The sequence below is a fragment of the Dendrobates tinctorius genome, unplaced genomic scaffold, assembly GCF_039654945.1.
Source record: "Dendrobates tinctorius isolate UK_male_01 unplaced genomic scaffold, ASM3965494v1 ptg000197l, whole genome shotgun sequence".
Lineage (NCBI taxonomy): Eukaryota > Metazoa > Chordata > Amphibia > Anura > Dendrobatidae > Dendrobates > Dendrobates tinctorius.
Genome location: NW_027361864.1, coordinates 342,251 through 363,717, shown reverse-complemented (window position 1 = coordinate 363,717; position 21,467 = coordinate 342,251). Strand labels below are relative to the sequence as shown.

Here is a 21,467-nt window from a genome sequence, read left to right as displayed (position 1 = left end):
GGGGCCCGCCGGTCCGACGAGCGGCCCTCCGACGCAGCTCTCCAACATCGCGGAGTCTCGTGCCCGAAGGGGAGGGGGTGTCTTGGCGTAGGGCGCAGGCCGCCCGGAGGCTCGTTGAGTGGGAGGCGCTGGCTGGCGCCCGGTCCAACCCCCACGGGGCAGGCCGAGCTCGACTGAGTCCCAAGCCGTCCAAGATGCCCAGCAGCAGCCAGAGTCATTTGCATGTAGGGCCATTGGCTCCACCCCAGCCTCGCTCACGCCGCTGCTCCCACCCGGGGAACATGCAGACAGCTCCAGCTGCTGCTGCTGCTGCTGCTGCTGCTGCCCCCCTCCTCCTCCCGGCCCAGTGGCCAAGTGAATAAGACGCAGGCGAGCTGATCAATCCCCACCAGCCCAGGGAGCCCCAAAAGGGCCAAAGGCAGCAAGGAACAGACAAGCCAAGCAAAAAGACACACAGCGATGCACGGAAGTTGTGGCAGGCCTCCCCCACAAGGGGGAGCCAAAGGCCACAACTGACGCCGCTTTGAGCTGCTCCAAAGTATTCTAGCTCTGGCAACAGGTGTGACGTGACGTGCGGCTCTGCCAGAGCACGTTTCTTTCGGTGGGTCGGCTTCTGTCTTTGACCAGAGGAAATCAGGGGAAAGCGCGAACGCAGTCCCCCACTACCACAAATTATGCAGTCGAGTTTCCCGCATTTGGGGAAATCGCAGGGGTCAGCACACCCGGAGTGCAATGGATGAGCCTCACCCTGGGAGAACCACCTTAGTGATCATGGTATCTCCCCTGCCAGGTAAGTATGAGTTGGGGCCCGCCGGTCCGACGAGCGGCCCTCCGACGCAGCTCTCCAACATCGCGGAGTCTCGTGCCCGAAGGGGAGGGGGTGTCTTGGCGTAGGGCGCAGGCCGCCCGGAGGCTCGTTGAGTGGGAGGCGCTGGCTGGCGCCCGGTCCAACCCCCACGGGGCAGGCCGAGCTCGACTGAGTCCCAAGCCGTCCAAGATGCCCAGCAGCAGCCAGAGTCATTTGCATGTAGGGCCATTGGCTCCACCCCAGCCTCGCTCACGCCGCTGCTCCCACCCGGGGAACATGCAGACAGCTCCAGCTGCTGCTGCTGCTGCTGCTGCTGCTGCCCCCCTCCTCCTCCCGGCCCAGTGGCCAAGTGAATAAGACGCAGGCGAGCTGATCAATCCCCACCAGCCCAGGGAGCCCCAAAAGGGCCAAAGGCAGCAAGGAACAGACAAGCCAAGCAAAAAGACACACAGCGATGCACGGAAGTTGTGGCAGGCCTCCCCCACAAGGGGGAGCCAAAGGCCACAACTGACGCCGCTTTGAGCTGCTCCAAAGTATTCTAGCTCTGGCAACAGGTGTGACGTGACGTGCGGCTCTGCCAGAGCACGTTTCTTTCGGTGGGTCGGCTTCTGTCTTTGACCAGAGGAAATCAGGGGAAAGCGCGAACGCAGTCCCCCACTACCACAAATTATGCAGTCGAGTTTCCCGCATTTGGGGAAATCGCAGGGGTCAGCACACCCGGAGTGCAATGGATGAGCCTCACCCTGGGAGAACCACCTTAGTGATCATGGTATCTCCCCTGCCAGGTAAGTATGAGTTGGGGCCCGCCGGTCCGACGAGCGGCCCTCCGACGCAGCTCTCCAACATCGCGGAGTCTCGTGCCCGAAGGGGAGGGGGTGTCTTGGCGTAGGGCGCAGGCCGCCCGGAGGCTCGTTGAGTGGGAGGCGCTGGCTGGCGCCCGGTCCAACCCCCACGGGGCAGGCCGAGCTCGACTGAGTCCCAAGCCGTCCAAGATGCCCAGCAGCAGCCAGAGTCATTTGCATGTAGGGCCATTGGCTCCACCCCAGCCTCGCTCACGCCGCTGCTCCCACCCGGGGAACATGCAGACAGCTCCAGCTGCTGCTGCTGCTGCTGCTGCTGCTGCTGCTGCCCCCCTCCTCCTCCCGGCCCAGTGGCCAAGTGAATAAGACGCAGGCGAGCTGATCAATCCCCACCAGCCCAGGGAGCCCCAAAAGGGCCAAAGGCAGCAAGGAACAGACAAGCCAAGCAAAAAGACACACAGCGATGCACGGAAGTTGTGGCAGGCCTCCCCCACAAGGGGGAGCCAAAGGCCACAACTGACGCCGCTTTGAGCTGCTCCAAAGTATTCTAGCTCTGGCAACAGGTGTGACGTGACGTGCGGCTCTGCCAGAGCACGTTTCTTTCGGTGGGTCGGCTTCTGTCTTTGACCAGAGGAAATCAGGGGAAAGCGCGAACGCAGTCCCCCACTACCACAAATTATGCAGTCGAGTTTCCCGCATTTGGGGAAATCGCAGGGGTCAGCACACCCGGAGTGCAATGGATGAGCCTCACCCTGGGAGAACCACCTTAGTGATCATGGTATCTCCCCTGCCAGGTAAGTATGAGTTGGGGCCCGCCGGTCCGACGAGCGGCCCTCCGACGCAGCTCTCCAACATCGCGGAGTCTCGTGCCCGAAGGGGAGGGGGTGTCTTGGCGTAGGGCGCAGGCCGCCCGGAGGCTCGTTGAGTGGGAGGCGCTGGCTGGCGCCCGGTCCAACCCCCACGGGGCAGGCCGAGCTCGACTGAGTCCCAAGCCGTCCAAGATGCCCAGCAGCAGCCAGAGTCATTTGCATGTAGGGCCATTGGCTCCACCCCAGCCTCGCTCACGCCGCTGCTCCCACCCGGGGAACATGCAGACAGCTCCAGCTGCTGCTGCTGCTGCCCCCCTCCTCCTCCCGGCCCAGTGGCCAAGTGAATAAGACGCAGGCGAGCTGATCAATCCCCACCAGCCCAGGGAGCCCCAAAAGGGCCAAAGGCAGCAAGGAACAGACAAGCCAAGCAAAAAGACACACAGCGATGCACGGAAGTTGTGGCAGGCCTCCCCCACAAGGGGGAGCCAAAGGCCACAACTGACGCCGCTTTGAGCTGCTCCAAAGTATTCTAGCTCTGGCAACAGGTGTGACGTGACGTGCGGCTCTGCCAGAGCACGTTTCTTTCGGTGGGTCGGCTTCTGTCTTTGACCAGAGGAAATCAGGGGAAAGCGCGAACGCAGTCCCCCACTACCACAAATTATGCAGTCGAGTTTCCCGCATTTGGGGAAATCGCAGGGGTCAGCACACCCGGAGTGCAATGGATGAGCCTCACCCTGGGAGAACCACCTTAGTGATCATGGTATCTCCCCTGCCAGGTAAGTATGAGTTGGGGCCCGCCGGTCCGACGAGCGGCCCTCCGACGCAGCTCTCCAACATCGCGGAGTCTCGTGCCCGAAGGGGAGGGGGTGTCTTGGCGTAGGGCGCAGGCCGCCCGGAGGCTCGTTGAGTGGGAGGCGCTGGCTGGCGCCCGGTCCAACCCCCACGGGGCAGGCCGAGCTCGACTGAGTCCCAAGCCGTCCAAGATGCCCAGCAGCAGCCAGAGTCATTTGCATGTAGGGCCATTGGCTCCACCCCAGCCTCGCTCACGCCGCTGCTCCCACCCGGGGAACATGCAGACAGCTCCAGCTGCTGCTGCTGCTGCTGCTGCTGCCCCCCTCCTCCTCCCGGCCCAGTGGCCAAGTGAATAAGACGCAGGCGAGCTGATCAATCCCCACCAGCCCAGGGAGCCCCAAAAGGGCCAAAGGCAGCAAGGAACAGACAAGCCAAGCAAAAAGACACACAGCGATGCACGGAAGTTGTGGCAGGCCTCCCCCACAAGGGGGAGCCAAAGGCCACAACTGACGCCGCTTTGAGCTGCTCCAAAGTATTCTAGCTCTGGCAACAGGTGTGACGTGACGTGCGGCTCTGCCAGAGCACGTTTCTTTCGGTGGGTCGGCTTCTGTCTTTGACCAGAGGAAATCAGGGGAAAGCGCGAACGCAGTCCCCCACTACCACAAATTATGCAGTCGAGTTTCCCGCATTTGGGGAAATCGCAGGGGTCAGCACACCCGGAGTGCAATGGATGAGCCTCACCCTGGGAGAACCACCTTAGTGATCATGGTATCTCCCCTGCCAGGTAAGTATGAGTTGGGGCCCGCCGGTCCGACGAGCGGCCCTCCGACGCAGCTCTCCAACATCGCGGAGTCTCGTGCCCGAAGGGGAGGGGGTGTCTTGGCGTAGGGCGCAGGCCGCCCGGAGGCTCGTTGAGTGGGAGGCGCTGGCTGGCGCCCGGTCCAACCCCCACGGGGCAGGCCGAGCTCGACTGAGTCCCAAGCCGTCCAAGATGCCCAGCAGCAGCCAGAGTCATTTGCATGTAGGGCCATTGGCTCCACCCCAGCCTCGCTCACGCCGCTGCTCCCACCCGGGGAACATGCAGACAGCTCCAGCTGCTGCTGCTGCTGCTGCTGCTGCCCCCCTCCTCCTCCCGGCCCAGTGGCCAAGTGAATAAGACGCAGGCGAGCTGATCAATCCCCACCAGCCCAGGGAGCCCCAAAAGGGCCAAAGGCAGCAAGGAACAGACAAGCCAAGCAAAAAGACACACAGCGATGCACGGAAGTTGTGGCAGGCCTCCCCCACAAGGGGGAGCCAAAGGCCACAACTGACGCCGCTTTGAGCTGCTCCAAAGTATTCTAGCTCTGGCAACAGGTGTGACGTGACGTGCGGCTCTGCCAGAGCACGTTTCTTTCGGTGGGTCGGCTTCTGTCTTTGACCAGAGGAAATCAGGGGAAAGCGCGAACGCAGTCCCCCACTACCACAAATTATGCAGTCGAGTTTCCCGCATTTGGGGAAATCGCAGGGGTCAGCACACCCGGAGTGCAATGGATGAGCCTCACCCTGGGAGAACCACCTTAGTGATCATGGTATCTCCCCTGCCAGGTAAGTATGAGTTGGGGCCCGCCGGTCCGACGAGCGGCCCTCCGACGCAGCTCTCCAACATCGCGGAGTCTCGTGCCCGAAGGGGAGGGGGTGTCTTGGCGTAGGGCGCAGGCCGCCCGGAGGCTCGTTGAGTGGGAGGCGCTGGCTGGCGCCCGGTCCAACCCCCACGGGGCAGGCCGAGCTCGACTGAGTCCCAAGCCGTCCAAGATGCCCAGCAGCAGCCAGAGTCATTTGCATGTAGGGCCATTGGCTCCACCCCAGCCTCGCTCACGCCGCTGCTCCCACCCGGGGAACATGCAGACAGCTCCAGCTGCTGCTGCTGCTGCTGCTGCTGCTGCCCCCCTCCTCCTCCCGGCCCAGTGGCCAAGTGAATAAGACGCAGGCGAGCTGATCAATCCCCACCAGCCCAGGGAGCCCCAAAAGGGCCAAAGGCAGCAAGGAACAGACAAGCCAAGCAAAAAGACACACAGCGATGCACGGAAGTTGTGGCAGGCCTCCCCCACAAGGGGGAGCCAAAGGCCACAACTGACGCCGCTTTGAGCTGCTCCAAAGTATTCTAGCTCTGGCAACAGGTGTGACGTGACGTGCGGCTCTGCCAGAGCACGTTTCTTTCGGTGGGTCGGCTTCTGTCTTTGACCAGAGGAAATCAGGGGAAAGCGCGAACGCAGTCCCCCACTACCACAAATTATGCAGTCGAGTTTCCCGCATTTGGGGAAATCGCAGGGGTCAGCACACCCGGAGTGCAATGGATGAGCCTCACCCTGGGAGAACCTTTTTCCTCAGATTGGAACTCTCATTAACTCTTGCATCATTTGCTTGTTCAAGTAACAAGTTTCCAGATCATCATATGGAAAAAAAAGCCTTCTACCAGAAAACAAAAAAGCAATCCCAATCACCAAAAGGATCAAATCTTACTTACTGTAACAGCTCCTTCCACTGCGAATACTTCCAAAATGCCTCTGCTGTTTTTTCACCGAGTCTCTTTTTATCTAATATATAAACATAAAACAACCTGGCAAGAAAAATATTCTTACATTCAACTGGAGAGAGACACACCTTTTTAAAAATGACCAGATTCCGTGCATCCCACAAAACTTCCTTATATATGACAAAAATAATCCAACTCATCCGTCTCCGTTCCAAGTGGTTAAAGTCTTGACCTGTTAAAATCCTTCCAAAATTAAAGCAATGGAATCCAACAAGAGCAATAAAAATCCGAGATAAAAGGGTAAAAACTTTTTTTGCATAAAAACAGTCCCAAAAAATGTGCTGTATTGTCTCTGGATCCTTACATCCCTCCCTTGGACAAACTTCTTGAACCCTTATCCCTCTCCTGCTCAGAAAAGCTCGTGTTGGCAAACATCCTTGTAATGCCATCCAGGTTACGTCCTTTTGCCGATTGCTGATCCCTATAATAAAAAAGAGCTTCCAGACTTGCTTTGATTGCGCAATATTGCAGGATGGCACATCACATAAAGATTCACCCTCCTTTAGTCTCTTAGCAAGATTTCTTTTATCAGGTCTATCTGTGGAGCTTAAACCAATTTGATCATAGAAGGACTTAAGTACTACGTAAAAGGACGGCACAACAAACGCAACTGGCTTCCTCAAATCCTTCTCACACCAGCTCCATTTCTGAAATAGCCAACCTGCCAAAAACCTGCACATGTCAGCAGCCTTACTTTTCCCCTGGGAAAGTCTATAAATATTTAAAAAATAATACATCTTTAAAAATCTTTCGATATTGGGAAAATCACAGCCGCCCATTTCCACAGAAAGCATCACCTTTTCCCTCCTTAATTTCTCCATCTTTGACCCCCAAAAAAAGGTAAACAGTTTCCTTGTAACTCTCTTAGTCCACAAACTCGCAGGCAGAAATATCATAGCAGTGTATAGCAGTAAAGGAAGGATCACCGACTTCACAATAAGTACCTTACCTCTCAGGGACAGGTTCCTTAATTTCCAATAATTCAGTTTCTGCTCCATTTTGTTTTCCAAGATCATCAGGCTCTTCTTCCCTTTAAGTTCCTTTTCAAAAATTACACCAAGAACTTCCATCTCTTTTTTTCTTTCTACTCCCACCACACTGACATCCACCTGCCTCCCAAAGTTGCAAAACTGACACTTATTCCAATTTACAGCCATTCCAGCCACACCACAAAAAATTCTTATGTGAAGATTTATCCTATTAAGCTCAGCTTGTGAACCACAAATAAAAACAATGTCATCCATGTAACTTAATGACTTGATGGGCCCCCCCATTCCTCCAGGTATAAAAGCACCAGCCACACACTTATCGACTTGCACGCTTTTTAAAAGAGCTTCAACCACACAAATAAAAAGGATTGGTGATAAAGGGCACCCTTGCCTAACCCCCGATAGAATATTAAAACTAGAACTCACATGACCATTAATTAAAATCTGACTACTAACTCCGCAATAAAAAGACTTAATAATATTCAATAATTTAATGGGGATCCCAAGATGTCTAAGTGCAGCAAACAAGAATCTATGTGAAACTTTATCAAAAGCTTTTTCCAGGTCCACTGACTGTACGAGAAGGGGGTTCTTATTAAAATTAGCGTGATAAATTAAGTCCCTTAAAAGCACCAAGTTATCCGAGATTCTCCTACCTGGCACCGCACATGCTTGGTATTCACCCACCATATCTATTATTACATCACTCACTCTATTTGCTACAATTTTGGAAATAATCTTGTAATCACAATTGAGCAAAGTTATTGGCCTCCAGTTTTTAATTTCTCTCACTTCACCCTTCTTATGTATTAAAGTGACAATCCCTCTACGCATAGAGTCAGACAAAACCGCATGAGTAAAAACATATTCCACCACCCGATAAAATTCCACATCTAAAATATCCCAAAATACCACATAAAATTCCACTGGAAGGCCATCACAACCAGGTGTCTTCCCTTTTGCCAGCCCATCCACAGCACGCCTCACTTCATCCTTTCTGAACCCATCACTTAGAGAAGACACCTTTTCTTCATGGATATTGTCAGCCAAAATATTACAATAACCATTAATTTCTGCATCACTGGCTCTGCTATCATTCGAAAAAAGTATTTTATAAAAGGAATGTATACCATCGATCATTTCCTCACCACACTTCTCACCTGCAGGAGTAAAAACAGACTTAAAAACTCCTTTAGGCTTAAAACATTTCTTAAAAAAATATCTCGTACATTGCTCATCTTCTTCCATGTGCTGTATTTTCGCTTTAAAAACAATAGACTTTCCTTTTTCAATTAATGTTTTTTTAAAATCCTCTTTCAAATCAGCAATCTCACAATCCACCTCCATCCCCGCTCTTTTAAACTTATAGAGCGCCTCCATCTTTGAAATTGTTGCTGCCTCTTGCTCTCTTTTAGCTTTTGCCCTTTTAGAACACACCCCTTTAAAATAATGTGCAAATTTCTCCTTTGCCCAGTCCCACCATTCCAACAGATTTTTGAAACGGTGCTGTTCGGACACACAGAATGTAAACACGTTTTTAAAACCACCTCTCACATCCTCTTCTTGCAGCAAGCTTACGTTTAGCTTCCAGAGACCCTTGCCAAAAGCCAGGGACTCAGCAATACACAGATCTGCCACTACCATCTTGTGGTCAGAAAAAATGTTCATCACATGATTGCATTTGGCCACTTTGATCCCTTCAGACACAAACACATAATCAATCCGGGAACTACAACGCCCACTGTCTGCTTCGAATGTAAACTTGTTTTCAGTAGGCCGAACTGTCAAACCCACATCCGTGTAGCGTAAATCCTGCACCAATTGATTTAACAGGTTGGAAGTCACATCAGTCCTGAATTCTGCAAAGCTCTTACGATCATTTGCGGATCTAATACAATTAAAATCACCAGCTATTATAGAAAAATCTCTACCTGGCAGAAACAGCTTTACCGACTCCAAAAAGGACACACGTGCTTGCTTGTCAGCAGGGGCGTAAATATTAAACACCCTTACCCGGTGACCTAAGAAATCCACTAGCAAAAACAAACATCTTCCAGGTATAATAATTTTGAACTGTAATACTTTTAAATTATTATTTTTCAATAGTATGCCTACACCTTCATTTTTGTTGTCTGTACAAGGAGACCAAAAGGATTGACCCCTTGTCCATTCACTTGCATGCGGTGAAGCTTTAATTGCACATTCCTGCAGACATATAATGTCCGCATCCACCCCCTCCATATAATCTAATATACCTGCTCTCCTAGTGGTGGAACTAATCCCCCGCACATTCAGGGAAGCAACACATAGACTCATCGTGGCGAAAAAAATTATTCTCCACCATACATTCTCCATCATGATTTAAACAAAGGCGTATTCCTACCATCCACTTTTCTACATATATCAGGCGACTCAGGATCTGAGCCCCTGTTAGAGCCACCAGGCATTGGAGAGACAGGATCTCCCTGCCCACCAAACCAACACCCCTCCATTCTACTCTTTTTACTGAGCGAGGAAGCCATTTTCTCATCCTCCTCCTCATCCTCCCCATCATCTTCGTCAAAATCACTTTCACCACTACTACTAGTCCCCTCATCCCTCTGCCCAGGTGTGAGCGTCCTATCTGAATCCTCCTCCTCCTCATCCTGAAACTCCATTCCTTCCCCATTTCCTTCCTCCACTACATGGTCTACACATATGGCTGCATTAGCATATCCCAAGTCACCACCAAGGCCCTGTCCTTCAGACACAGTGTCCATTGCATCCTTGGCCTTACCCAGATCAATTATAGGAGAGCTCTGAAAATCTGTTCCCCCTTTTTGACCACTCCCACCTTCCTCCATCTTAGATACAACATGGCCCACTTTCCTTCCACCATTTTGTTTCTGGCCCTTTTGCACTTTAGCTGCATTTGAAACTATCACACCAACACAATGTTCAGGTTTCCCTTTTCCACCAAACTCACTTTTCTCATCCTTAGTACATCCGTGTTCAGAAGCATCACCACTCTTACCATCACTCTTATTTCCCCAATGACCACTAGTTGCATCCGCATAGGACTTGGGAATCTGAGTCCACAATCTACATTTCCTGGCAAAATGCCCTTCCAACCCACACAAGTCACACACCTTTGCCTCAGGGCAACTATCCACCATGTGGTCAGGCTTCCCACAGTTCTTACAAACAATCCCTTGCACTGGGCAATCTTTCTGCACATGTCCATACATATGACACTTTCTACAGTATTCAATTTGTCCAGTGTAGAAACAAAAACCCCTCTCACCCCCAATGGAAAATTGTGCAGGAATGCTCAAAGCACCCCCAATAGCTGTTGCATCAGGAATTAGTTTTACCAAGTATCTTCTTTTGCCATTGTAATAGTTATGCCTATTTTTCATCCTCCCCAGAAATTTGACTTCATAACAGTATCTTCTCAAAAAATGGGTTATAGTATCATCTGGAACCTTGGGATTATACATATGTACCACAACATATTTGTAAGTCTGCTGAAAAAGGGGCTCCACAGCAATAAACTCCAAGCATTCCACTTCCTTCTTCTCCTTCATCCGCACAAGCTCCATGTAAACTTTCTGACATATGCCCAAGGAAACAAAAGTGATATCATAAATTCCCTGCTTTTGAAAATCCTGCAGTGCCAATACATCTGTTACCTTAAGGCTTCTTATGTTCTTCAAAACATTCATACAAATTTGGTCCAGGCCAATTTCTTCCTCATGTCCAGACAGAACCTGCAGACGGACGGAGTCCTCTAATCCACGTGTCTTCTCCACCATTTTCGCAGCAGATAAACACAGCCGCCACTCTATCGCACACCAGGGCCCCACAAGGGGAACCCCGATCGCAACCGCCACCCAACAAGAAACAGAAGTAGTCTCCCACCACTGCTGCTCATCAGAAGGCTGAGAAGCGGTACTTACCAGGAGAGAATGGTATCTCCCCTGCCAGGTAAGTATGAGTTGGGGCCCGCCGGTCCGACGAGCGGCCCTCCGACGCAGCTCTCCAACATCGCGGAGTCTCGTGCCCGAAGGGGAGGGGGTGTCTTGGCGTAGGGCGCAGGCCGCCCGGAGGCTCGTTGAGTGGGAGGCGCTGGCTGGCGCCCGGTCCAACCCCCACGGGGCAGGCCGAGCTCGACTGAGTCCCAAGCCGTCCAAGATGCCCAGCAGCAGCCAGAGTCATTTGCATGTAGGGCCATTGGCTCCACCCCAGCCTCGCTCACGCCGCTGCTCCCACCCGGGGAACATGCAGACAGCTCCAGCTGCTGCTGCTGCTGCTGCCCCCCTCCTCCTCCCGGCCCAGTGGCCAAGTGAATAAGACGCAGGCGAGCTGATCAATCCCCACCAGCCCAGGGAGCCCCAAAAGGGCCAAAGGCAGCAAGGAACAGACAAGCCAAGCAAAAAGACACACAGCGATGCACGGAAGTTGTGGCAGGCCTCCCCCACAAGGGGGAGCCAAAGGCCACAACTGACGCCGCTTTGAGCTGCTCCAAAGTATTCTAGCTCTGGCAACAGGTGTGACGTGACGTGCGGCTCTGCCAGAGCACGTTTCTTTCGGTGGGTCGGCTTCTGTCTTTGACCAGAGGAAATCAGGGGAAAGCGCGAACGCAGTCCCCCACTACCACAAATTATGCAGTCGAGTTTCCCGCATTTGGGGAAATCGCAGGGGTCAGCACACCCGGAGTGCAATGGATGAGCCTCACCCTGGGAGAACCACCTTAGTGATCATGGTATCTCCCCTGCCAGGTAAGTATGAGTTGGGGCCCGCCGGTCCGACGAGCGGCCCTCCGACGCAGCTCTCCAACATCGCGGAGTCTCGTGCCCGAAGGGGAGGGGGTGTCTTGGCGTAGGGCGCAGGCCGCCCGGAGGCTCGTTGAGTGGGAGGCGCTGGCTGGCGCCCGGTCCAACCCCCACGGGGCAGGCCGAGCTCGACTGAGTCCCAAGCCGTCCAAGATGCCCAGCAGCAGCCAGAGTCATTTGCATGTAGGGCCATTGGCTCCACCCCAGCCTCGCTCACGCCGCTGCTCCCACCCGGGGAACATGCAGACAGCTCCAGCTGCTGCTGCTGCTGCCCCCCTCCTCCTCCCGGCCCAGTGGCCAAGTGAATAAGACGCAGGCGAGCTGATCAATCCCCACCAGCCCAGGGAGCCCCAAAAGGGCCAAAGGCAGCAAGGAACAGACAAGCCAAGCAAAAAGACACACAGCGATGCACGGAAGTTGTGGCAGGCCTCCCCCACAAGGGGGAGCCAAAGGCCACAACTGACGCCGCTTTGAGCTGCTCCAAAGTATTCTAGCTCTGGCAACAGGTGTGACGTGACGTGCGGCTCTGCCAGAGCACGTTTCTTTCGGTGGGTCGGCTTCTGTCTTTGACCAGAGGAAATCAGGGGAAAGCGCGAACGCAGTCCCCCACTACCACAAATTATGCAGTCGAGTTTCCCGCATTTGGGGAAATCGCAGGGGTCAGCACACCCGGAGTGCAATGGATGAGCCTCACCCTGGGAGAACCACCTTAGTGATCATGGTATCTCCCCTGCCAGGTAAGTATGAGTTGGGGCCCGCCGGTCCGACGAGCGGCCCTCCGACGCAGCTCTCCAACATCGCGGAGTCTCGTGCCCGAAGGGGAGGGGGGTGTCTTGGCGTAGGGCGCAGGCCGCCCGGAGGCTCGTTGAGTGGGAGGCGCTGGCTGGCGCCCGGTCCAACCCCCACGGGGCAGGCCGAGCTCGACTGAGTCCCAAGCCGTCCAAGATGCCCAGCAGCAGCCAGAGTCATTTGCATGTAGGGCCATTGGCTCCACCCCAGCCTCGCTCACGCCGCTGCTCCCACCCGGGGAACATGCAGACAGCTCCAGCTGCTGCTGCTGCTGCTGCTGCTGCTGCTGCTGCTGCCCCCCTCCTCCTCCCGGCCCAGTGGCCAAGTGAATAAGACGCAGGCGAGCTGATCAATCCCCACCAGCCCAGGGAGCCCCAAAAGGGCCAAAGGCAGCAAGGAACAGACAAGCCAAGCAAAAAGACACACAGCGATGCACAGAAGTTGTGGCAGGCCTCCCCCACAAGGGGGAGCCAAAGGCCACAACTGACGCCGCTTTGAGCTGCTCCAAAGTATTCTAGCTCTGGCAACAGGTGTGACGTGACGTGCGGCTCTGCCAGAGCACGTTTCTTTCGGTGGGTCGGCTTCTGTCTTTGACCAGAGGAAATCAGGGGAAAGCGCGAACGCAGTCCCCCACTACCACAAATTATGCAGTCGAGTTTCCCGCATTTGGGGAAATCGCAGGGGTCAGCACACCCGGAGTGCAATGGATGAGCCTCACCCTGGGAGAACCACCTTAGTGATCATGGTATCTCCCCTGCCAGGTAAGTATGAGTTGGGGCCCGCCGGTCCGACGAGCGGCCCTCCGACGCAGCTCTCCAACATCGCGGAGTCTCGTGCCCGAAGGGGAGGGGGTGTCTTGGCGTAGGGCGCAGGCCGCCCGGAGGCTCGTTGAGTGGGAGGCGCTGGCTGGCGCCCGGTCCAACCCCCACGGGGCAGGCCGAGCTCGACTGAGTCCCAAGCCGTCCAAGATGCCCAGCAGCAGCCAGAGTCATTTGCATGTAGGGCCATTGGCTCCACCCCAGCCTCGCTCACGCCGCTGCTCCCACCCGGGGAACATGCAGACAGCTCCAGCTGCTGCTGCTGCTGCCCCCCTCCTCCTCCCGGCCCAGTGGCCAAGTGAATAAGACGCAGGCGAGCTGATCAATCCCCACCAGCCCAGGGAGCCCCAAAAGGGCCAAAGGCAGCAAGGAACAGACAAGCCAAGCAAAAAGACACACAGCGATGCACGGAAGTTGTGGCAGGCCTCCCCCACAAGGGGGAGCCAAAGGCCACAACTGACGCCGCTTTGAGCTGCTCCAAAGTATTCTAGCTCTGGCAACAGGTGTGACGTGACGTGCGGCTCTGCCAGAGCACGTTTCTTTCGGTGGGTCGGCTTCTGTCTTTGACCAGAGGAAATCAGGGGAAAGCGCGAACGCAGTCCCCCACTACCACAAATTATGCAGTCGAGTTTCCCGCATTTGGGGAAATCGCAGGGGTCAGCACACCCGGAGTGCAATGGATGAGCCTCACCCTGGGAGAACCACCTTAGTGATCATGGTATCTCCCCTGCCAGGTAAGTATGAGTTGGGGCCCGCCGGTCCGACGAGCGGCCCTCCGACGCAGCTCTCCAACATCGCGGAGTCTCGTGCCCGAAGGGGAGGGGGGTGTCTTGGCGTAGGGCGCAGGCCGCCCGGAGGCTCGTTGAGTGGGAGGCGCTGGCTGGCGCCCGGTCCAACCCCCACGGGGCAGGCCGAGCTCGACTGAGTCCCAAGCCGTCCAAGATGCCCAGCAGCAGCCAGAGTCATTTGCATGTAGGGCCATTGGCTCCACCCCAGCCTCGCTCACGCCGCTGCTCCCACCCGGGGAACATGCAGACAGCTCCAGCTGCTGCTGCTGCTGCTGCTGCTGCTGCTGCTGCTGCCCCCCTCCTCCTCCCGGCCCAGTGGCCAAGTGAATAAGACGCAGGCGAGCTGATCAATCCCCACCAGCCCAGGGAGCCCCAAAAGGGCCAAAGGCAGCAAGGAACAGACAAGCCAAGCAAAAAGACACACAGCGATGCACAGAAGTTGTGGCAGGCCTCCCCCACAAGGGGGAGCCAAAGGCCACAACTGACGCCGCTTTGAGCTGCTCCAAAGTATTCTAGCTCTGGCAACAGGTGTGACGTGACGTGCGGCTCTGCCAGAGCACGTTTCTTTCGGTGGGTCGGCTTCTGTCTTTGACCAGAGGAAATCAGGGGAAAGCGCGAACGCAGTCCCCCACTACCACAAATTATGCAGTCGAGTTTCCCGCATTTGGGGAAATCGCAGGGGTCAGCACACCCGGAGTGCAATGGATGAGCCTCACCCTGGGAGAACCACCTTAGTGATCATGGTATCTCCCCTGCCAGGTAAGTATGAGTTGGGGCCCGCCGGTCCGACGAGCGGCCCTCCGACGCAGCTCTCCAACATCGCGGAGTCTCGTGCCCGAAGGGGAGGGGGTGTCTTGGCGTAGGGCGCAGGCCGCCCGGAGGCTCGTTGAGTGGGAGGCGCTGGCTGGCGCCTGGTCCAACCCCCACGGGGCAGGCCGAGCTCGACTGAGTCCCAAGCCGTCCAAGATGCCCAGCAGCAGCCAGAGTCATTTGCATGTAGGGCCATTGGCTCCACCCCAGCCTCGCTCACGCCGCTGCTCCCACCCGGGGAACATGCAGACAGCTCCAGCTGCTGCTGCTGCTGCTGCTGCTGCTGCCCCCCTCCTCCTCCCGGCCCAGTGGCCAAGTGAATAAGACGCAGGCGAGCTGATCAATCCCCACCAGCCCAGGGAGCCCCAAAAGGGCCAAAGGCAGCAAGGAACAGACAAGCCAAGCAAAAAGACACACAGCGATGCACGGAAGTTGTGGCAGGCCTCCCCCACAAGGGGGAGCCAAAGGCCACAACTGACGCCGCTTTGAGCTGCTCCAAAGTATTCTAGCTCTGGCAACAGGTGTGACGTGACGTGCGGCTCTGCCAGAGCACGTTTCTTTCGGTGGGTCGGCTTCTGTCTTTGACCAGAGGAAATCAGGGGAAAGCGCGAACGCAGTCCCCCACTACCACAAATTATGCAGTCGAGTTTCCCGCATTTGGGGAAATCGCAGGGGTCAGCACACCCGGAGTGCAATGGATGAGCCTCACCCTGGGAGAACCACCTTAGTGATCATGGTATCTCCCCTGCCAGGTAAGTATGAGTTGGGGCCCGCCGGTCCGACGAGCGGCCCTCCGACGCAGCTCTCCAACATCGCGGAGTCTCGTGCCCGAAGGGGAGGGGGTGTCTTGGCGTAGGGCGCAGGCCGCCCGGAGGCTCGTTGAGTGGGAGGCGCTGGCTGGCGCCCGGTCCAACCCCCACGGGGCAGGCCGAGCTCGACTGAGTCCCAAGCCGTCCAAGATGCCCAGCAGCAGCCAGAGTCATTTGCATGTAGGGCCATTGGCTCCACCCCAGCCTCGCTCACGCCGCTGCTCCCACCCGGGGAACATGCAGACAGCTCCAGCTGCTGCTGCTGCTGCTGCTGCTGCTGCCCCCCTCCTCCTCCCGGCCCAGTGGCCAAGTGAATAAGACGCAGGCGAGCTGATCAATCCCCACCAGCCCAGGGAGCCCCAAAAGGGCCAAAGGCAGCAAGGAACAGACAAGCCAAGCAAAAAGACACACAGCGATGCACGGAAGTTGTGGCAGGCCTCCCCCACAAGGGGGAGCCAAAGGCCACAACTGACGCCGCTTTGAGCTGCTCCAAAGTATTCTAGCTCTGGCAACAGGTGTGACGTGACGTGCGGCTCTGCCAGAGCACGTTTCTTTCGGTGGGTCGGCTTCTGTCTTTGACCAGAGGAAATCAGGGGAAAGCGCGAACGCAGTCCCCCACTACCACAAATTATGCAGTCGAGTTTCCCGCATTTGGGGAAATCGCAGGGGTCAGCACACCCGGAGTGCAATGGATGAGCCTCACCCTGGGAGAACCACCTTAGTGATCATGGTATCTCCCCTGCCAGGTAAGTATGAGTTGGGGCCCGCCGGTCCGACGAGCGGCCCTCCGACACAGCTCTCCAACATCGCGGAGTCTCGTGCCCGAAGGGGAGGGGGTGTCTTGGCGTAGGGCGCAGGCCGCCCGGAGGCTCGTTGAGTGGGAGGCGCTGGCTGGCGCCCGGTCCAACCCCCACGGGGCAGGCCGAGCTCGACTGAGTCCCAAGCCGTCCAAGATGCCCAGCAGCAGCCAGAGTCATTTGCATGTAGGGCCATTGGCTCCACCCCAGCCTCGCTCACGCCGCTGCTCCCACCCGGGGAACATGCAGACAGCTCCAGCTGCTGCTGCTGCTGCCCCCCTCCTCCTCCCGGCCCAGTGGCCAAGTGAATAAGACGCAGGCGAGCTGATCAATCCCCACCAGCCCAGGGAGCCCCAAAAGGGCCAAAGGCAGCAAGGAACAGACAAGCCAAGCAAAAAGACACACAGCGATGCACAGAAGTTGTGGCAGGCCTCCCCCACAAGGGGGAGCCAAAGGCCACAACTGACGCCGCTTTGAGCTGCTCCAAAGTATTCTAGCTCTGGCAACAGGTGTGACGTGACGTGCGGCTCTGCCAGAGCACGTTTCTTTCGGTGGGTCGGCTTCTGTCTTTGACCAGAGGAAATCAGGGGAAAGCGCGAACGCAGTCCCCCACTACCACAAATTATGCAGTCGAGTTTCCCGCATTTGGGGAAATCGCAGGGGTCAGCACACCCGGAGTGCAATGGATGAGCCTCACCCTGGGAGAACCACCTTAGTGATCATGGTATCTCCCCTGCCAGGTAAGTATGAGTTGGGGCCCGCCGGTCCGACGAGCGGCCCTCCGACACAGCTCTCCAACATCGCGGAGTCTCGTGCCCGAAGGGGAGGGGGTGTCTTGGCGTAGGGCGCAGGCCGCCCGGAGGCTCGTTGAGTGGGAGGCGCTGGCTGGCGCCCGGTCCAACCCCCACGGGGCAGGCCGAGCTCGACTGAGTCCCAAGCCGTCCAAGATGCCCAGCAGCAGCCAGAGTCATTTGCATGTAGGGCCATTGGCTCCACCCCAGCCTCGCTCACGCCGCTGCTCCCACCCGGGGAACATGCAGACAGCTCCAGCTGCTGCTGCTGCTGCCCCCCTCCTCCTCCCGGCCCAGTGGCCAAGTGAATAAGACGCAGGCGAGCTGATCAATCCCCACCAGCCCAGGGAGCCCCAAAAGGGCCAAAGGCAGCAAGGAACAGACAAGCCAAGCAAAAAGACACACAGCGATGCACGGAAGTTGTGGCAGGCCTCCCCCACAAGGGGGAGCCAAAGGCCACAACTGACGCCGCTTTGAGCTGCTCCAAAGTATTCTAGCTCTGGCAACAGGTGTGACGTGACGTGCGGCTCTGCCAGAGCACGTTTCTTTCGGTGGGTCGGCTTCTGTCTTTGACCAGAGGAAATCAGGGGAAAGCGCGAACGCAGTCCCCCACTACCACAAATTATGCAGTCGAGTTTCCCGCATTTGGGGAAATCGCAGGGGTCAGCACACCCGGAGTGCAATGGATGAGCCTCACCCTGGGAGAACCACCTTAGTGATCATGGTATCTCCCCTGCCAGGTAAGTATGAGTTGGGGCCCGCCGGTCCGACGAGCGGCCCTCCGACGCAGCTCTCCAACATCGCGGAGTCTCGTGCCCGAAGGGGAGGGGGTGTCTTGGCGTAGGGCGCAGGCCGCCCGGAGGCTCGTTGAGTGGGAGGCGCTGGCTGGCGCCCGGTCCAACCCCCACGGGGCAGGCCGAGCTCGACTGAGTCCCAAGCCGTCCAAGATGCCCAGCAGCAGCCAGAGTCATTTGCATGTAGGGCCATTGGCTCCACCCCAGCCTCGCTCACGCCGCTGCTCCCACCCGGGGAACATGCAGACAGCTCCAGCTGCTGCTGCTGCTGCTGCTGCTGCTGCCCCCCTCCTCCTCCCGGCCCAGTGGCCAAGTGAATAAGACGCAGGCGAGCTGATCAATCCCCACCAGCCCAGGGAGCCCCAAAAGGGCCAAAGGCAGCAAGGAACAGACAAGCCAAGCAAAAAGACACACAGCGATGCACGGAAGTTGTGGCAGGCCTCCCCCACAAGGGGGAGCCAAAGGCCACAACTGACGCCGCTTTGAGCTGCTCCAAAGTATTCTAGCTCTGGCAACAGGTGTGACGTGACGTGCGGCTCTGCCAGAGCACGTTTCTTTCGGTGGGTCGGCTTCTGTCTTTGACCAGAGGAAATCAGGGGAAAGCGCGAACGCAGTCCCCCACTACCACAAATTATGCAGTCGAGTTTCCCGCATTTGGGGAAATCGCAGGGGTCAGCACACCCGGAGTGCAATGGATGAGCCTCACCCTGGGAGAACCACCTTAGTGATCATGGTATCTCCCCTGCCAGGTAAGTATGAGTTGGGGCCCGCCGGTCCGACGAGCGGCCCTCCGACGCAGCTCTCCAACATCGCGGAGTCTCGTGCCCGAAGGGGAGGGGGTGTCTTGGCGTAGGGCGCAGGCCGCCCGGAGGCTCGTTGAGTGGGAGGCGCTGGCTGGCGCCCGGTCCAACCCCCACGGGGCAGGCCGAGCTCGACTGAGTCCCAAGCCGTCCAAGATGCCCAGCAGCAGCCAGAGTCATTTGCATGTAGGGCCATTGGCTCCACCCCAGCCTCGCTCACGCCGCTGCTCCCACCCGGGGAACATGCAGACAGCTCCAGCTGCTGCTGCTGCTGCCCCCCTCCTCCTCCCGGCCCAGTGGCCAAGTGAATAAGACGCAGGCGAGCTGATCAATCCCCACCAGCCCAGGGAGCCCCAAAAGGGCCAAAGGCAGCAAGGAACAGACAAGCCAAGCAAAAAGACACACAGCGATGCACGGAAGTTGTGGCAGGCCTCCCCCACAAGGGGGAGCCAAAGGCCACAACTGACGCCGCTTTGAGCTGCTCCAAAGTATTCTAGCTCTGGCAACAGGTGTGACGTGACGTGCGGCTCTGCCAGAGCACGTTTCTTTCGGTGGGTCGGCTTCTGTCTTTGACCAGAGGAAATCAGGGGAAAGCGCGAACGCAGTCCCCCACTACCACAAATTATGCAGTCGAGTTTCCCGCATTTGGGGAAATCGCAGGGGTCAGCACACCCGGAGTGCAATGGATGAGCCTCACCCTGGGAGAACCACCTTAGTGATCATGGTATCTCCCCTGCCAGGTAAGTATGAGTTGGGGCCCGCCGGTCCGACGAGCGGCCCTCCGACGCAGCTCTCCAACATCGCGGAGTCTCGTGCCCGAAGGGGAGGGGGTGTCTTGGCGTAGGGCGCAGGCCGCCCGGAGGCTCGTTGAGTGGGAGGCGCTGGCTGGCGCCCGGTCCAACCCCCACGGGGCAGGCCGAGCTCGACTGAGTCCCAAGCCGTCCAAGATGCCCAGCAGCAGCCAGAGTCATTTGCATGTAGGGCCATTGGCTCCACCCCAGCCTCGCTCACGCCGCTGCTCCCACCCGGGGAACATGCAGACAGCTCCAGCTGCTGCTGCTGCTGCTGCTGCTGCCCCCCTCCTCCTCCCGGCCCAGTGGCCAAGTGAATAAGACGCAGGCGAGCTGATCAATCCCCACCAGCCCAGGGAGCCCCAAAAGGGCCAAAGGCAGCAAGGAACAGACAAGCCAAGCAAAAAGACACACAGCGATGCACGGAAGTTGTGGCAGGCCTCCCCCACAAGGGGGAGCCAAAGGCCACAACTGACGCCGCTTTGAGCTGCTCCAAAGTATTCTAGCTCTGGCAACAGGTGTGACGTGACGTGCGGCTCTGCCAGAGCACGTTTCTTTCGGTGGGTCGGCTTCTGTCTTTGACCAGAGGAAATCAGGGGAAAGCGCGAACGCAGTCCCCCACTACCACAAATTATGCAGTCGAGTTTCCCGCATTTGGGGAAATCGCAGGGGTCAGCACACCCGGAGTGCAATGGATGAGCCTCACCCTGGGAGAACCACCTTAGTGATCATGGTATCTCCCCTGCCAGGTAAGTATGAGTTGGGGCCCGCCGGTCCGACGAGCGGCCCTCCGACGCAGCTCTCCAACATCGCGGAGTCTCGTGCCCGAAGGGGAGGGGGTGTCTTGGCGTAGGGCGCAGGCCGCCCGGAGGCTCGTTGAGTGGGAGGCGCTGGCTGGCGCCCGGTCCAACCCCCACGGGGCAGGCCGAGCTCGACTGAGTCCCAAGCCGTCCAAGATGCCCAGCAGCAGCCAGAGTCATTTGCATGTAGGGCCATTGGCTCCACCCCAGCCTCGCTCACGCCGCTGCTCCCACCCGGGGAACATGCAGACAGCTCCAGCTGCTGCTGCTGCTGCTGCTGCCCCCCTCCTCCTCCCGGCCCAGTGGCCAAGTGAATAAGACGCAGGCGAGCTGATCAATCCCCACCAGCCCAGGGAGCCCCAAAAGGGCCAAAGGCAGCAAGGAACAGACAAGCCAAGCAAAAAGACACACAGCGATGCACGGAAGTTGTGGCAGGCCTCCCCCACAAGGGGGAGCCAAAGGCCACAACTGACGCCGCTTTGAGCTGCTCCAAAGTATTCTAGCTCTGGCAACAGGTGTGACGTGACGTGCGGCTCTGCCAGAGCACGTTTCTTTCGGTGGGTCGGCTTCTGTCTTTGACCAGAGGAAATCAGGGGAAAGCGCGAACGCAGTCCCCCACTACCACAAATTATGCAGTCGAGTTTCCCGCATTTGGGGAAATCGCAGGGGTCAGCACACCCGGAGTGCAATGGATGAGCCTCACCCTGGGAGAACCACCTTAGTGATCATGGTATCTCCCCTGCCAGGTAAGTATGAGTTGGGGCCCGCCGGTCCGACGAGCGGCCCTCCGACGCAGCTCTCCAACATCGCGGAGTCTCGTGCCCGAAGGGGAGGGGGTGTCTTGGCGTAGGGCGCAGGCCGCCCGGAGGCTCGTTGAGTGGGAGGCGCTGGCTGGCGCCCGGTCCAACCCCCACGGGGCAGGCCGAGCTCGACTGAGTCCCAAGCCGTCCAAGATGCCCAGCAGCAGCCAGAGTCATTTGCATGTAGGGCCATTGGCTCCACCCCAGCCTCGCTCACGCCGCTGCTCCCACCCGGGGAACATGCAGACAGCTCCAGCTGCTGCTGCTGCTGCTGCTGCCCCCCTCCTCCTCCCGGC

The 21,467-nt window shown here is 57.5% G+C and overlaps 19 non-coding genes and 1 pseudogene across 19 annotated transcripts; all 20 read right to left on the bottom strand.

Annotated features, from left to right (window-relative positions):
* Positions 1-634: 634 nt before the first annotated feature.
* Positions 635-798, bottom strand: LOC141056470 (U1 spliceosomal RNA). Its single transcript, XR_012221690.1, has one exon. It is a non-coding gene; the product is annotated as a U1 spliceosomal RNA (small nuclear RNA).
* Positions 799-1,437: 639 nt separating this feature from the next.
* LOC141056469 (U1 spliceosomal RNA) lies at positions 1,438-1,601 on the bottom strand. Its single transcript, XR_012221689.1, has one exon. It is a non-coding gene; the product is annotated as a U1 spliceosomal RNA (small nuclear RNA).
* Positions 1,602-2,246: 645 nt separating this feature from the next.
* On the bottom strand, positions 2,247-2,410 carry LOC141056467 (U1 spliceosomal RNA). Its single transcript, XR_012221688.1, has one exon. It is a non-coding gene; the product is annotated as a U1 spliceosomal RNA (small nuclear RNA).
* Positions 2,411-3,037: 627 nt separating this feature from the next.
* Positions 3,038-3,201, bottom strand: LOC141056465 (U1 spliceosomal RNA). The gene has a single exon (XR_012221686.1). It is a non-coding gene; the product is annotated as a U1 spliceosomal RNA (small nuclear RNA).
* A 636-nt stretch (positions 3,202-3,837) lies between these two features.
* Positions 3,838-4,001, bottom strand: LOC141056464 (U1 spliceosomal RNA). Its single transcript, XR_012221685.1, has one exon. It is a non-coding gene; the product is annotated as a U1 spliceosomal RNA (small nuclear RNA).
* Positions 4,002-4,637: 636 nt separating this feature from the next.
* Positions 4,638-4,801, bottom strand: LOC141056463 (U1 spliceosomal RNA). The gene has a single exon (XR_012221684.1). It is a non-coding gene; the product is annotated as a U1 spliceosomal RNA (small nuclear RNA).
* Positions 4,802-5,440: 639 nt separating this feature from the next.
* LOC141056690 (U1 spliceosomal RNA) lies at positions 5,441-5,587 on the bottom strand (annotated as a pseudogene).
* Positions 5,588-11,374: 5,787 nt separating this feature from the next.
* On the bottom strand, positions 11,375-11,538 carry LOC141056462 (U1 spliceosomal RNA). The gene has a single exon (XR_012221683.1). It is a non-coding gene; the product is annotated as a U1 spliceosomal RNA (small nuclear RNA).
* A 627-nt stretch (positions 11,539-12,165) lies between these two features.
* Positions 12,166-12,329, bottom strand: LOC141056461 (U1 spliceosomal RNA). Its single transcript, XR_012221682.1, has one exon. It is a non-coding gene; the product is annotated as a U1 spliceosomal RNA (small nuclear RNA).
* Positions 12,330-12,978: 649 nt separating this feature from the next.
* LOC141056460 (U1 spliceosomal RNA) lies at positions 12,979-13,142 on the bottom strand. Its single transcript, XR_012221681.1, has one exon. It is a non-coding gene; the product is annotated as a U1 spliceosomal RNA (small nuclear RNA).
* Positions 13,143-13,769: 627 nt separating this feature from the next.
* Positions 13,770-13,933, bottom strand: LOC141056459 (U1 spliceosomal RNA). Its single transcript, XR_012221680.1, has one exon. It is a non-coding gene; the product is annotated as a U1 spliceosomal RNA (small nuclear RNA).
* Positions 13,934-14,582: 649 nt separating this feature from the next.
* LOC141056458 (U1 spliceosomal RNA) lies at positions 14,583-14,746 on the bottom strand. The gene has a single exon (XR_012221679.1). It is a non-coding gene; the product is annotated as a U1 spliceosomal RNA (small nuclear RNA).
* A 639-nt stretch (positions 14,747-15,385) lies between these two features.
* LOC141056456 (U1 spliceosomal RNA) lies at positions 15,386-15,549 on the bottom strand. The gene has a single exon (XR_012221678.1). It is a non-coding gene; the product is annotated as a U1 spliceosomal RNA (small nuclear RNA).
* A 639-nt stretch (positions 15,550-16,188) lies between these two features.
* Positions 16,189-16,352, bottom strand: LOC141056455 (U1 spliceosomal RNA). Its single transcript, XR_012221677.1, has one exon. It is a non-coding gene; the product is annotated as a U1 spliceosomal RNA (small nuclear RNA).
* A 627-nt stretch (positions 16,353-16,979) lies between these two features.
* LOC141056453 (U1 spliceosomal RNA) lies at positions 16,980-17,143 on the bottom strand. The gene has a single exon (XR_012221675.1). It is a non-coding gene; the product is annotated as a U1 spliceosomal RNA (small nuclear RNA).
* Positions 17,144-17,770: 627 nt separating this feature from the next.
* Positions 17,771-17,934, bottom strand: LOC141056452 (U1 spliceosomal RNA). Its single transcript, XR_012221674.1, has one exon. It is a non-coding gene; the product is annotated as a U1 spliceosomal RNA (small nuclear RNA).
* Positions 17,935-18,573: 639 nt separating this feature from the next.
* Positions 18,574-18,737, bottom strand: LOC141056451 (U1 spliceosomal RNA). Its single transcript, XR_012221673.1, has one exon. It is a non-coding gene; the product is annotated as a U1 spliceosomal RNA (small nuclear RNA).
* A 627-nt stretch (positions 18,738-19,364) lies between these two features.
* On the bottom strand, positions 19,365-19,528 carry LOC141056450 (U1 spliceosomal RNA). Its single transcript, XR_012221672.1, has one exon. It is a non-coding gene; the product is annotated as a U1 spliceosomal RNA (small nuclear RNA).
* A 636-nt stretch (positions 19,529-20,164) lies between these two features.
* LOC141056449 (U1 spliceosomal RNA) lies at positions 20,165-20,328 on the bottom strand. Its single transcript, XR_012221671.1, has one exon. It is a non-coding gene; the product is annotated as a U1 spliceosomal RNA (small nuclear RNA).
* Positions 20,329-20,961: 633 nt separating this feature from the next.
* Positions 20,962-21,125, bottom strand: LOC141056448 (U1 spliceosomal RNA). The gene has a single exon (XR_012221670.1). It is a non-coding gene; the product is annotated as a U1 spliceosomal RNA (small nuclear RNA).
* Positions 21,126-21,467: the final 342 nt, after the last annotated feature.